Source organism: Bos grunniens, chromosome 9, assembly GCF_055505025.1.
Source record: "Bos grunniens cultivar Pamir isolate PY7600 chromosome 9, Bosgru_T2T1.0, whole genome shotgun sequence".
Taxonomy (NCBI): domain Eukaryota; kingdom Metazoa; phylum Chordata; class Mammalia; order Artiodactyla; family Bovidae; genus Bos; species Bos grunniens.
Window position 1 is genome coordinate 14,000,080 of NC_141173.1, and position 15,021 is coordinate 14,015,100.

General features: G+C 40.4%; 1 protein-coding gene and 1 non-coding gene across 12 annotated transcripts in view; one reads left to right on the forward strand and one right to left on the reverse strand.

The window, feature by feature from the left end:
• SLC17A5 (solute carrier family 17 member 5) overlaps window positions 1-15,021 on the reverse strand; it is a 76,643-nt gene that overhangs the window by 39,026 nt on the left and 22,596 nt on the right. The window lies entirely within an intron of this gene.
• LOC147365600 (U6 spliceosomal RNA) lies at window positions 5,745-5,849 on the forward strand. Its single transcript, XR_015133526.1, has one exon. It is a non-coding gene; the product is annotated as a U6 spliceosomal RNA (small nuclear RNA).

Consider the following 15,021-nt stretch of genomic DNA (forward strand, 5'->3'; position numbering starts at 1 on the left):
GAAACATAAAAGACCTCGAACAGCCAAAACAATCGAGAAAGAGAAACAGCTGGAGGAATATGCTTCCTGACTTCCAACTATACTATAAAGCTATAGTAATAAAAACTCAGTATGGTTCTGGCACAAAAGCAGACTCATAGATCGGTGGGACAGAATAGAAAGCCCAGAAATAAACCCACACACGCATGGTCAATTGCTGCTGCTGCTGCTTCTAAGTCGCTTCAGTCGTGTCTGACTCTGTGTGACCCCATATATGGCAGCCCACCAGGCTCCGCCGTCCCTGGGATTCTCCAGGCAAGAACACTGGAGTGGGTTGCCATTGCCTTCTCCAATGCATGAGGGTGAAAGTGAAAGTGAAGTTGTTCTTACTCTATGACAAGAGAGAAAAGATAGTCTGCACAATGGAGAAAGACAGACTCTTCAATAAATGGTGCTGGGAAAACTGGACAGCTATATGTAAAAGAAAAAATTAGAACATTCTCTACTCCATACACAAAAATAAACTAAAAATAGATTAAATATTTATAAATGTAAGACTGAATAGAATAAAATTCCTAGAGGAAAGCATAGGGAGAATGCTCTTTGACAAAAATTGTAGCAATGTTTTTTGAATCTATCTCCTAAAGTAAATAAAAGCAAAAATAAATAAACAGGATCTAATTAAACACAAAAGCTCTTTCACAGCAAAGGAAACCATCAAATAAAAAAAATAGTACCTACTGAATGGGAGAATATATTTGCAAATAATATGACTGACAAGGGGTTAATAGCCAACATATATACATACCGCATACAAGTCACCATAAAAAAATAAAGAATCTGATTAAAAAATAGGCAGAAGAACTGAACAGATATTTTTCCAAAGAGCAAATGCAGATGGCTAACAAGCACATTAAAAGAAGTTTAACGTCACTAAGCATCAGGGAAATGCAAATCAGATCCACAGTGGGATGTCACCTCACATCTGTCAGAATCACTACCATCAAAAAGAACACAAATAACAAATGTTGGAGACGATGTAGAGAAAAGGAAACCCTTGTACACTGTTGGTGGGAATGTAAACTAATGCAGCTGCTGTGGAAAACGGTATGGAAGTTGTTTAAAAAACTAAAAATAATTAAAAATAGAACTTTAGATGACCATTGTATCTACTACGGTGGGCAAGAATCCCTTAGAAGAAATGGAGTAGCCCTCAGAGTCAACAAAAGAGTCCAAAATGCAGTACTTGGGTGCAATCTCAAAAATGACAGAATGATCTCTGTTTGTTTCCAGGGCAAACCATTCAATATCACAGTAATCTAACTCTATGCTGTGACCAGTAATGCTGAAGAAGCTGAAGTTAAATGGTTCTATGAAAACCTACAAGACCTTCTAGAATTAACACCCCCAAAAATGTCCTTTTCTTCACAGGGGACTGGAATGCAAAAGTAGGAAGTCAACAGATACCTGGAGTAACAGGCAAATTTGGGCTTAGAGTACAAAATGAAGCAGGGCAAAGGCTAATAGAGTTTTGCCAAGAGAACGCACTGGTCATAGCAAACACCCTCTTCCAACAACACAAGAGAAGACTCTACACATGGACATCACCAGATGGTCAATACCAAAATCAGATTGATTATATTCTTTGCAGCCAAAGATGGAGAAGCTCTATACAGTCAGCAAAAACAAGACTGGGAGCTGACTGTGGTTCAGATCAAGAACTCTTTATTGCTAAATTCAGATTTAAACTGAAGAAAGTAGGGAAAACGACTAGACCATTCAGGTATGACCTAAATCAAATACCTTTCAATTATATGGTAGAAGTGACAAATAGATTCAAGGGATGAGGTCTGATAGACAGAGTGCCTAAAGAACTATGGATGGAGGTTCATGACACTGTATGGGAGGCAGTGATCAAGACCATCCCCAAGAAAAAGAAAAGCAAAAATGGTTGTCTGCGGAAGTCTTAAAAATAGCTGGGAAGAGAAGAGAAGCTAGAGGCAAAGGAGAAAAGGAAAGATATACTCATTTGAATGCAGAGTTCCAAAGAATAGCAAGGAGAGATAAGAAAGCCTTCCTCAGTGATCAATGCAAAGAAATAGAGGGAAACAATAGAATGGGAAAGACTAGAGATCTCTTCAAGAAAATTATAGACACCAAGGGAATATTTCATGCAAAGATGGGCACGATAAAGAACGGAAACACTATGGACCTAACAGAAGCAGAAGATATTACGAAGAGGTGGCAAGAATACACAGAAGAACTACACAAAAAAGATCTTCATTACCCAGATAACCGTGATGGTGTGATCACTCACCTAGAGCCAGACATCCTGGAATGTGAAATCAAAGTGGGCCTTATGAAGCATCACTATGAACAAAGATAGTGGGGCTGATTGAATTCCAGGTGAGCTATTTCAAATCCTAAAAGATGATACTGTTAAAGTGCTGCACTCAATATGCCAACAAATTTGGAAAACTCAGCAGTGGCCATAGAAATGGAAAAGGTCAGTTTTCACTCCAACCTCAAAGAAAGGCAATGCCAAACAATGTTCAAACTACCACACAATTGCACTCATCTCACATGCTGGCAAAGTAATGCTCAAAATTCTCCAAGCCAGGCTTCAACAGTATGTGAACTGTGAACTTCCAGATGTTCAAATTGGATTTAGAAAAGGCAGAGGAACCAGAAATCAAATTGCCATCATCCATTGGGTCATCAAAAAAGCAAGAGAGTTCCAGAAAAACATCTACTTCTGCTTTATTGACTATGCTGAAGCCTTTGGATGGATCACAACAAACTGTGGAAAATTCTTAAAGAGATGGGAGTACCAGACTACCTTACCTGCCTCCTGAGAAATCTGTATGCAGGTCAAGAAGCAACAGTTAGAACTGGACATGGAAGAAGAGACTGGTTCCAAATTGGGAAAGGCTGTATATTGTCACTCTGCTTATTTAACTTATATGCAGAGTACATCATGAAAAATGCCAGGCTGGATGAAGCACAAAATGGAATCAAGATTGCCAGGAGAAATATCAATAACCTCAGATACACAAATGACACCACCCTTATGGCAGAAAGTGAAGAGGAACTAAAGACCCTCTTGATGAAGGTGAAAGATGGGGAGAAGGGGGATACAGAGGATGAGATGGTTGAATGGCATCACTGACTAGATGGACATGAGTTTTAGCAAGCTCCAGGAGTTGGTGATGGACAGGGAAGCCTGGCATGATGCAGTCCGTAGGGTCGCAGAGTTGACTGAACTGAACTGAACTGAACTGGGAAGTACTAAATGACCTAGCAATCCCACTCCTGGGTACCTACCTGAAAAAAACAAAGACAAAAAACAAAACCCTCTAATTGGAAAAGATACAGGCATCCTAATGTTTATAGCAGCATTATTTACAATTGCCAAGAAATTGAAGCAACCTAAGTGGCAATCAACAGATGAATGGATAAAGAAGATAGGGTATATACACAATGGAATAGTACTAAGTTATAAAAAAAGAACAAAATGTTGCCATTTGCAGCAACATGGACGGACTTGGGGGGCATTATGCTAAGTGAAATAAGTCAGACAGAGAAACACAAGGTATTACTTATTTATGGAATCTAAAAAATACAACAAATTAGTGAAGATAACAAAAAAGAAGCTGACTTACAGATACAGAGGAAAAACTAATGGCTACCAGTAGGGAGAGGGACAGTGGGAGGGGCAACACAGGGGAGTGGGTAAAGAGGTACAAACAGTTAGGTATAAAATAAGCTACGAGGATGTATTATACAACATGGGGGATGCAGCCAATATTTTATAACAAGTATAAATGCAGCATAACCTTTAAAAATCGTGAATCACTATTTTGTAATAGGGCTTCCTTGGGGGCTCAGATGGTAAAGAATCTGCCTGCTATGCAGCAGACTTGTGTTTGATCCCTGCGTCAGGAAGATCCCCTGGAGAAGGGAATGGCAATCGCTCCAATATTTTTTTAAAGATTTATTTATTTACATTATTTTCTGGCCATGGTGGGTCTTCGTTGCTGCACTTGGGCTTTCTCCAGCTGCGCTGAGCTGGGCTGCTCTCTGGTTGCAATGTGCGGGCCTCTCATTGAGGCGGCTTCTCTTGAGGAGTACAGGCTCCGGGCACACGGGCTCCAGCAGTTGCTGTGCTGTAGTTGTGGCGCATGGGCTCAGTTGCTCCCTGGAATGTGGGATCTTCCCAGACCAGGGATCAAACCACTGTTTCCCCATGTATTTGCCACGAAGGGATGGGACCGGATGCCGTGATCTTCGTTTTTTGAATGTTGAGCTTTAAGCCAGCTTTTTCACTCTCCTCTTTCACTTTCATCTTCTTTGCTTTCTGCCATAATGGTGGTGACATCTGCATAACTGAGATTATTGATATTTCTCCTGGCAATCTTGATTCCAGCTTGTGCTTCATCCAGCCCGGCATTTTGCATGATGTACTCTGCATATAAGTTAAATAAGCAGGGTGACAATATACAGTCTTGACGTACTCCTTTCTCAATTTGGAATCAGTCTGCTCTTCCATGTCCGGTTCTAACTGTTGCTTCTTGACCTGCATACAGATTTCTCAGGAGGCAGGCAGGTGGTCTGGTATTCCCATTTCTTGAGGAATCTTTCATGTTTGTTGTGATCCACACAGTCAAAAGGCATGTGAAATGAGTGCAACTGAGCGGTAGTTTGGACGTTCTTTGGCATTGCTCTTCTTTGGGACTGGAATGAAAACTGACCTTTTCCAGTCCTGTGGCCACTGCTGAGTTTTCCAAATGTGCTGGCATACTGAGTGCAGCACTTTAACAGCATCAAGCTTACAAACAGTTCACGGCATCCCAGTGCCTAAAGAGTAAAGTCTAAGCTCCTCAGTGGGACACACAGGATTCTCCATGATCAGGCTTCTTCTGCCACTCTCTGCCTTTGCCTTTTACCTGCAGCAAGACCTGATTCCTGGCGAGTATCACTCTCTCTCCTCAGAATCTGCTTATACCACATCCTTGCCCGGGGATACCCACACATCTCTCCCTTTCCCAATGTGCCTAGTTCACGCCAACTTCTCTTTCAAGATTGCTCAGATGAAGCTTTTACCGGTAAGAAAGAAACACGCAGCCTCTGACTGCTCTCACCTGAGATGGTCTGCTTCTAACAGTTGGGCCACAGCACGCTCCCACTGACTGTGACGCCTGGTCTGGGAAGATTCCACATGCTGTGGGGCAACAAGCACATGTGCACAACTACTGAGCCAGCACTCTAGAGCCCATGCTCTGCAACAAGAGAAGCCACCGCAATGAGAAGCTCACGCACTGCAATGAAGAGCAGTCCCTGCTCGCCACAACTAGAGAAAGCCCGCAGCCATGAAGGCCCAACACAGTCAAATAAAATCTCAGGAAAAAAATGATGGAATGAGACAGATGGACAACACCTTGATCACCTCTGAGCACAGATGAAAACAAGAATGTATGAACCACACAGAAGAGCAAAACTCTCTCCTGGCTAATGTGACTGCTGCTTCTCTACCAATTATAGCCTCAGCCCCACCTAGATAAAAATTAAGATCCTCAGCCACAGAACCGCTACTGCCTTCTCACAGCACCAATTCTGGAGCAAAACAGTGATTCTTTAAACCTTCCTCACAGTCAAGTAACACAAGTCTAAACTGTAGCAAGCTGCCTTCAGCTCTCTCACTGAGATGCCCTTTAGTTCCTCATGGTGTGGTTTCTTCTTCATTGCCACAAAGTAAGAAATCCCATGCTTACTTTGGCAGGACATACACTAAAAGTGGAACAATACAGAGAAGATTAGCATGGGCCCTATGCAAGGATGATATGCAAATTCATGTAATGCTCCATATTAAAAAAAAAAAGAAAGAAAGAAAGAAATCCCTTTGTTCAACAACAGGTATACTGCTGACAGTCCTTGGCAGGAGAGTATCATCTCCAGGCTGGCTGAGGACTCCTGCCTTCTCTGTATCAAAGATGTACTAAGTAACCTGTAGACAGCAGTGTCGGCCTGAAGTTCTGTCCATTCACGACTGTCTCCCTCTGGATATCATAGGTCCCACAGGAACCATGTCTTGTTCATTTCTTCTCTCTGATTATCAATTTTTTGGTCCTCAGTACCTTACAAAGAGGGGCTTCCTTATTGGCTAAGATGGTAAAGAATCTGCCTGCAAAGCAGGAGACCTGGGTTTGAACCCTGGGTCAGGAAGATCCCCTAGAGAAGGGGATGGCTGCCCACTCCAGTATTTTTGCCTGGAGAATCATATTGACAGAGGAGTCTGGCAGGCTACAGTCCAGGGGTCGACTGAGCAGCTAAGCACACACACACCTGACAAAGAACCTAGGACATAGTAAGCGCTCAAAAAATGTTTAAGGAATGAATGAAGTACAGCAGACCCCAAACATTTATTGGATCCAGGATTAAAAGTGGAGCTTCATGTAACAAAGTATTTTATGACATTTTCAACTACAATGTCATCTGGTTTAAGAATGCCATTTGAAGTTCTGCTGCTGCTACTGCTGCTAAGTCACTTCAGTCGTGTCCGACTCTGTGGGACCCCACAGACGGCAGCCCACCAGGCTCCGCCGTCCTTGGGATTCTCCAGGCAAGAACACTGGAGTGGGTTGCCATTTCCTTCTCCAATGCAGGAAAGTGAAAAGTGAAAGGGAAGTCGGTCAGTCGTGTCCGACTCTTCGAGACCCCATGGATTGCAGCCTACCAGGCTCCTCCGTCCATGGGATTTTCCAGGCAGAAGTACTGGAGTGGGGTGCCATTGCCTTCTCCGGTTTGAAGTTCTAGGAAACCTAATTCTCTTAATTCCTCTTGCTTCTGAATATTTCAATTTCGGAAGCATATGGAAAAACAGATTAACCTTAGGTTTGGATAATGGACAGATTTAGGCACCTTTGAAACTCTCTTTAAAAAAAAAATCTAAATAAACTAAAAAGTTTCATAAGTCAGTGAGGATAATGGTAAAAATGAAATTTTAAAAGTAGCAAGTTATTAATAATCAATGCTGAGAAAACATACCAAGTGTTTTTAAAAAATGGAAGCATAATTGACTTACAATATTATATTAGTTCCTTGTGTACAAAAGAATAATTCAAAATTCAATACAAAGCTATTAACAATGTTGACTTATGTTCCCCGTGCTGCACAGTAAGTACATCCTTGTTACTTATTTTATACCTATTAGTTTGTACGTCTTAATGCCCTTCAACTACCTTGCCTGACCCCCCCTCCCCCTTCTCCCTCTCTATCCACTAGTTGGTTCTCTGTATCCATGAGCCTGTTTCTGTTTAATATTTGTTCACTTGTTTTATTTTTCAGATTCCACATATAAATGAAAAGACACAGTATTTGTCTTTTTCAATCTGACTTATTTCACTAAAGCAAAATACCGTCCAGATCCATCCATGTTGTTGCAAATGGCAACATTTCATTCTTATGTCCAAGTAATATTCTACTGTATATATAAGACACATTATGTTTTATGTGGCAAGATCCATTTACAATGCATTAACTCTTTTAATCTGTTCCTCAGTGGAGGGAAAATGGGTATTCATTTAATTAATATCTCAGAGAACACGGAGATCTCTAAGTAACTTTATTACATTGGTGGTACCTTCTAAATTTCTGTTAACTTTTGGCAAAGACCAAGGGATGCCATATTTCTTAAAATTCAGCAGCTTACAGAGACCTTTGTAGCAAATTATAAAAAGTTAAAAAGAAAAGTGAATGAGTAAATGTTTAATTATTACCTGGTTTGCTACATATAAAAATTGAACCCTGTGATATAAAGGGTGGGCCCAGTGAGCTGAGACAAGCACATACAAGCCCCGCAATGCCGAGAGTGACCCCAGGGAGCCCAGACAAGCACACACAAGCCCCGCGATGCTGAGGGTGAGCCTGGGGAGCACAGACAAGCACACACAAGCCCCGCAATGCTGAGGGTGAGCCCGGGGAGCACAGACAAGCACACACAAGCCCCGCAATGCCAAGGGTGAGCCTGGGGAGCCCAGACAAGTGCACACAAGCCCCATGAGATAGAGGCCGGGCACCCGGAGCTGAGACAAGTGCCCACAAGCCCCGCGATGCAGAGGATGGGCCCAGGGGACTCAGACAAGCACACACAAGCCCTGCGACACAGAGGCCGGGCCTGGGGAGCTGAGTCAAGCGCATGTAAGCCCGTGACGCAAAGGCCGGGCACCGGGAGCCGAGACAAGTGCACAGAAGCCCCGCGATGCAGAGGCTGGACATGGGGAGCTGAGACAAGCGCACTCAAGCCCTGTGATGCAGAGGTTGGGACCATGAAGCTGACACAAGCGTACACAAGCCCACAACACAGGGGATGAGTTCCGGGGGCTGAGGGAAGCCCACAGAAGTCTCCACGACACAGAGGGCACAGTTGGGGAGCCAAGAAAAAATCCACACAAACCCCTGCCCAGCTAGCTTCGGCCAGCAGTGTAGGGCGGGACAGGAGAACAGAAGCATAGCAATGATCCCGGAGACAAGTCGGGGGTTGGCGACAGTGGAGATATGCTGAGAGGGCCACTTTGAAGCAGCTGTGGAAATAGATGTGTCTAACACTGCCAGGGCCAGAAGGACTGCCCAAACACATACTGGACCCATACAGACTACTGGACACTGCACCGCCCTTCAGAGAGATGAGATCCAGCTCCATCAACCAGAACAGAGGCACAAGCTCCCCCAACCAGGAAAACATCACAGGACACTACCCGACCCCATCCACGGGGCAGACTCCACAACCAAGAAGAAGTACGACCTTGAGAACCTTTTTTTTTTTCCATTTTTTCTTATAAATCACCCTGCTTACTCCCCCTACATAGTCTCACCTTCACATTATCCTTTTGCAGTGCTGTGGAGTTTTCCTCTTTGTTTTTCTTGTTAAAAAAAATAATTCATTTTTAAGATTTTTTTTTCTTTTTCACCTTTTTTTTTGAATGAGTTTTTAAATTTTGTTTTTTACATATTTAACTTCTTTGCCTATCGTTCTATACTGACTACAGCTATTCCTGACCATATAGAGATCTTTCCCAAATACATCTATTTATCTTTGCTTTTCTATTTTTTCTTTTCTCTCTTTTTTTTTACCCTCTTTTCCATCCCCTCTTTTTCTCTTTTCCTTCCCTTCTCCTCTTTTTTCCCCCTTTTTCAATTCTCCTTTTTTTCTTTCACTCTTTCTTTTCCCACCAAGTAAGTTAAATTGTTGAGCTCTCTTTGCTATATTCCCCAGTTGGCACTCTGATTGTGCTCAGTTTTCCAGATTGAGTGTTCGCTAGCTCTGTTTTTTAATTAGTTGATATCACTTTTGGTTTTCCTTGTTCAAGTCAATCTCCTGTGCTCTTTTCTTTAGAATACTGTATGTGTGCAAGTGTGTGTTTATGTCCCATTATTTCTGTAATTACCTGCTTGATCTCCTCCCACTAGAACACAGGCACAAGTCACCCCTAACAAGAAGTCAACACAAACCACCCATCCAATCTTTCCCTCCAAGGGCAAAAACCAAAAGGAATAAGGATTATAACCCTAAGGCCTGAGAAAAGGAGACATCAAGTGGGGCAAGTTAGGAAAAAAAAATGATGATAAGACAGAGAAATACAGCACAAATGAAAGAACAAAGTAGAAACTCACAAGACCAAATAAATAAAGAGGAAATAGCAATCTACCTGAAATAGAATTCAGAATAATGATAGTAAAGATGCTCCAAAGACTTGAAAATAGAATGGAGAAAATGCAAGAAACATTTAACACAGTTAATACAATCACCAAGGACACAGAAGAAGTAAAGAATAAGTAAACAGAGATGAGCAACACAATTACAGAAATTAAAAATACTCTAGAAGGAACCAATAGCAGAAAAACTGAGGCAGAGGAACAGATAAGTGAGCTGGAATATAGAATGGAAGCTGGAAATAACTGCGGAAGAGCAGAATAAAGGGAAAAGAACAAAGAGAATTGAGGATAGCCTCAGAGATCTTTGGGACATATTAAATGCACCAACATTTGAGTTATAGGGGTTTCAAAAGAAGAAAAAAAAAAGGCACCGAGAAAATGTTTGAAGAAATTATAATTGAAAACTTCCCCAACATGGGAAAGGAAATAGTCAATCAAGTCCAAGAAGTGCACAGAGTCCCTCAGAGGATAAACCCAAGGAGAAACACGTCAAGACACATATTAATCAAGCTAACAGAGATTAAACACAATGAAAGAATATTAAAAGCAGCAAGGGAAAAGGAACAAGTAACACACAAGGGAAAACCCATATGATTAACAGTGGATCTTTCAGTGGAAACTCTGCAGGCCAGAAGGGAATGGCAGGATATATTTAAAGTATTGAAAGAAAAATCTACAACCAAGATTACCATAACTGGCAAAGATCTCATTCTAAATTGATGGAGAAATCAAAAGCTTTACAGACAAGCAGAAGTTAAGAGAATTTAGCATCACCAAACCAGCTTTGCAATAAATACTAAAAGGACTTATACAGCCAGTAAACACAAGAGAAAGGAAAGACCTACAAAAACAAACCCAAAACAATCAAGAAAATGCCAATAGGAATATATGTATTGTGGATTAAATGCACCTACCAAAAGATACAGACTGACTGAATGGATACAAAAACAAGACACACATATATGCTACCTACAAGAGACCGACTTCAGACCTAGAGGCACATACAGACTGAAAGTAAAAGGATGGAAAAAGATATTCCATGTGAATGGAAACCAAAAGAAATCTGGAGTGGCAATCCTTATTTCAGGCAAAATAGATTTTCAAATAAAGAATATTATAAGAGACAAAGAAGGACACTATACAATGATCAAGGGATCAATCCAAGAAGAAGACATAACAATTGTAAATATTTATGTACTCAACACAGGAGCACCACAATACATAAGGCAAACACTAACAGGCATAAGAGGGGAAGTAGACAGTAACACAATAATAGCAGGGGACTTTAACACCCCAGTTACACCAATGGACAGATCATCAAAACAGAGAATCAATACGGAAACACAAACCTTAAATGAAACATTAGACCAAGTGGACCTAATTGATATCTTCAGGACTTTCCATCCAAATGCAGAAGAAGATACTTTCTTCTCAAGTGCACATGGAACATTCTCCAATAGACCACATCTTGGGTCACAAATCAAACCTCAGTAAATTTAAGAAAGTTGAAATCGTATGAAGAATTTTCTCTGTAGTTGATATCTAGTCTCAACTCTATAAGACTAGATATCAACTACAGGGGAAAATTGCAAAAAACACAAACTCATGGAGATTAAATAATACATGACAACAAAAACACAATGACCCAAAACCTATCGGATTCAGCAAAAGCAGGTCTAAGCAGGAGGTTTATAGCAATATAATCCTACCTGAAGAAACAAGAAAAGCATCGAATAGACAGCCTAACTCTACATCTAATGCAGCTGGAAAAAGAACAAAAAAAGTCAGCAGAAGGAAATAAATCATAAAGATCAGAGCAGAAATAAATGAAAAAGAAATGAAGGAAACAATAGCAAAGGTGAATAAAACTAAAAGCTGGTTCTTTGAGAAGATAAACAAAATTGACAACCACTAGCCAGACTCATCAAGAAATAAAGGGAGAAAAATCAAATCAGCAAAATTAGAAATGAAAAAGGAAAGGTTACAACAGACAACACAGAAATACAAAGGACCATAAGAGAATATTATAAGCAACTATAGGCTAATAAAATGGAAAACCTAGAAGAAATAGATTCTTAGGAAAGTTCAACAGGAAGAAACAGAAATTATGAACAAGCAAAGTACAAACATTGAAATCGAAACTGGGATCAAAAATCTCCCCCAAAACAAAAGCCCAGGGCCAGATGGTATCACAGAATTCTATCAAACATTTAGAGAAGAGCTAATGCTTACTTTTCTGAAATTCTTCCAAAAAATTGCAGAGGAAGGAACACTTCCAAACTCATTCTATGAGGCCACAATCACCCTGATACCAAAACCAGGTAAAGACAACACAAAAAAGGAAAATTACAGGCCAGTATCACTGATGAACATGGATGCAAAAATCCTCAACAAAACTCTAGCAAATAGAATTCAACAACACATTAAAAAGCTCATACACCATGATCAAGTTGGGTTTATCCCAGGAATGCAAAGATTCTTCAATATACACAAATCAATCAGTGTGATACACCATATTAAGAAGTTGAAAGATAAAAACTGTATGATCATCTAAATAGATGCAGGAAAAGCCTTTGACAAAATTGAGCACCCATTTATGATAAGAGCACTTCACAAAGTGGGAATAGAAGGAACCTACCTCAACATAGTAAAGGCCAAATATGATTAAGCCCACAGCAAACACTGTTCTCAATGGTGAAAAACTAAAAGCATTCCCTCTAAATTCAGGAATAAGACAAGAGTGTCCACTCTCACCACTATTATTCAACATAGTTTTGGAAGTCTTAGCTATGGCAATTAGAGAAGAAAAAGAAATAAAAGGAATCCAGATTGGAAAATAAGTAAAACTCTCACTGTTTGCAGATGACATGATACTACACATACAAAATCCAAAAGAAACTATCAGAAAATCACTAGAGCTAATCAGCAAACTCAGCAAAGTTGCAGGATACAAGGTCAATACACAGAAATCACTTGCATTCCAATATACCACCAATGAAAAATCAGAAAGAGCAATTAAGGAATCAATCCCATTCACCACTGCAACAAGAAGAATAAAATATCTAGGAATAAAACTACCTAAGGAGACAAAAGATGTGTATATGGAAAATTACAGGACACTGATGAAAGAAATCAAAGGTGACATAAACAGATGGAGATATATTCCATGTTTCTGGGTAGGAAGAATCAACATTGTGAAAATTACTATACTACCAAATGCAATCTACAGATTCAATGCGACCCCTTTCAAATTACCAATGGCATTTTTCATAGAACTAGAACAAAAAATTTCACAATTCACATGGAAACACAAAAGACTCTGAATAGCCAAAGCAGTCTTGAGAAAGAAGAATGGAGCTGGAGGAATCAAGCTTTGTGACTTCAGACTATACTACAAAGCTACAGTCATCAAGACAGTATGGTACTTGAACAAAAGCAGAAATATAGACCCATGGAACAAAGTAGAGAACCCAGAGATAAACCCACGCACCTATGGGTACCTTATTTTTGACAAAGGAGGCAGAATATACAATGGGGCAAAGATAGCCTCTTTAAGAAGTAGTTCTGGGAAAACTGGAGAGCTATGTGCAAAAACAGGAATTAGAACACTTCCTAACACCATACACAAAGATAAACTCAAAATGGATTAAAGACCTAAATGTAAGACCAAAAACTATAAAACTCTTAGAGGAAAACATAGGCAGAACACTAGATGACATAAATCAAAGCAAGATCTTCTATGACCCACCTCTTAGAGTAATGGAAATAAAAATAAAAATAAACAAGTGGGACCTGATTAAACTTAAAAGCTTTTGCACAGCAAAGGAAACTACAAACAAAGTTAAAAGGCAACCCTCAGAATTGGAGAAAAGAATAGCAAAGGAAACAACTGACAAAGAATTAATTTCCAAAATATGTAAGTAGCTCATACAACTCAATACCAGAAAAACAAACAATCCAATCAAAAACTTGGAAAAAGACCTAAACAGACATTTCTCCAAAGAAGACATACAGGCGGCTAACAAACACATGAAAAGATGATCAACATCGCTCATTATTAGAGAAATGCAAATCAAAACTACAATGAGATACCACCTCACACCAGTCAGAATGGCCATCATCAAAAAGTCTGTAATAATGTAAATTGATTACAGCCATTGTGGAAGATGGTACGGAGATTCCTTAAAAAACTAGGAATAATACCACCATATGACCTAGCAGTTCCACTACTAGGCATATACCCTGGGCAAACCAAAATTGAAACAGACACGTGTACCCCAATGTTCACTGCAGCACTATTTACAATAGCTAGTACATGGAAGTAACCTAGATGTCCATTGATAGATGAATGGATAAAGAAGCTGTGGTACATACATACAATGGAATACTACTCAGCCATAAAAAGGAACACATTAGAGTCAGTTCTAATGTGGATGAACCTAGAGCCTATTATACAGAGTGAAGTAAGGAAGAAAAAGAAATATAAATACCATATACTGATGCATATATATGGAATCTAAAAAGATGGTACTGATGAATTTATTTTCAGGACAGCAATGGAGAAACACACATAGAGAACAGACCCATGGACACAAGGGGAGGCGAGGCGGGAGAAGGTGAGATGTATGGAGAGAAACGTAGAAATTTACAACACCAGATCGGAGAAGACAATGGCACCCCACTCCAGTACTCTTGCCTGGAAAATCCCATGGACAGAGGAGCCTGGTAGGCTACAGTCCATGGGGTCGCTAAGAGTTGGATATGACTGAGCAACTTCACTTTCACTTTTCACTTTCATACATTGGAGAAGGCAATGGCACTCCACTCCAGTACTCTTGCCTGGAGAATCCCAGGGACGGGGGAGCCTGATGGGCTGCCGTCTATGGGGTCGCACAGAGTCGGACACGACTAAAACGACTTAGCAGCAGCAGCATGTAAAATAGATAGCCAATGGGAATTTGCTGTATGACTCAGGGAACTCAAACAGCCCCTGTGACAACCTAGAAAGGTGGGATGGGGTGGGAGATGGGAGGGAGGTTTGGGTGGGAAGGGACATGGGTGTACCTATGGCTGATTCTTGTTGATGTATGACAGAAAACCACAAAATACTGTAAAGCCATTATCCTTCAATTAAAAAAATTAAAGAAGAAAATAGATGACCAACAAGGACCTGCTGTATAGCACATGCAACTGTATTCAATATCTTGTAGTAACCTACAATAAAATCTAAAAGAATATATATAAAACTGAATCATTCTGCTCTACACCTGAAACATAACACTGTAAATCAACTGTAATAACAACAACAACAACAAATCACTCACTCTTATG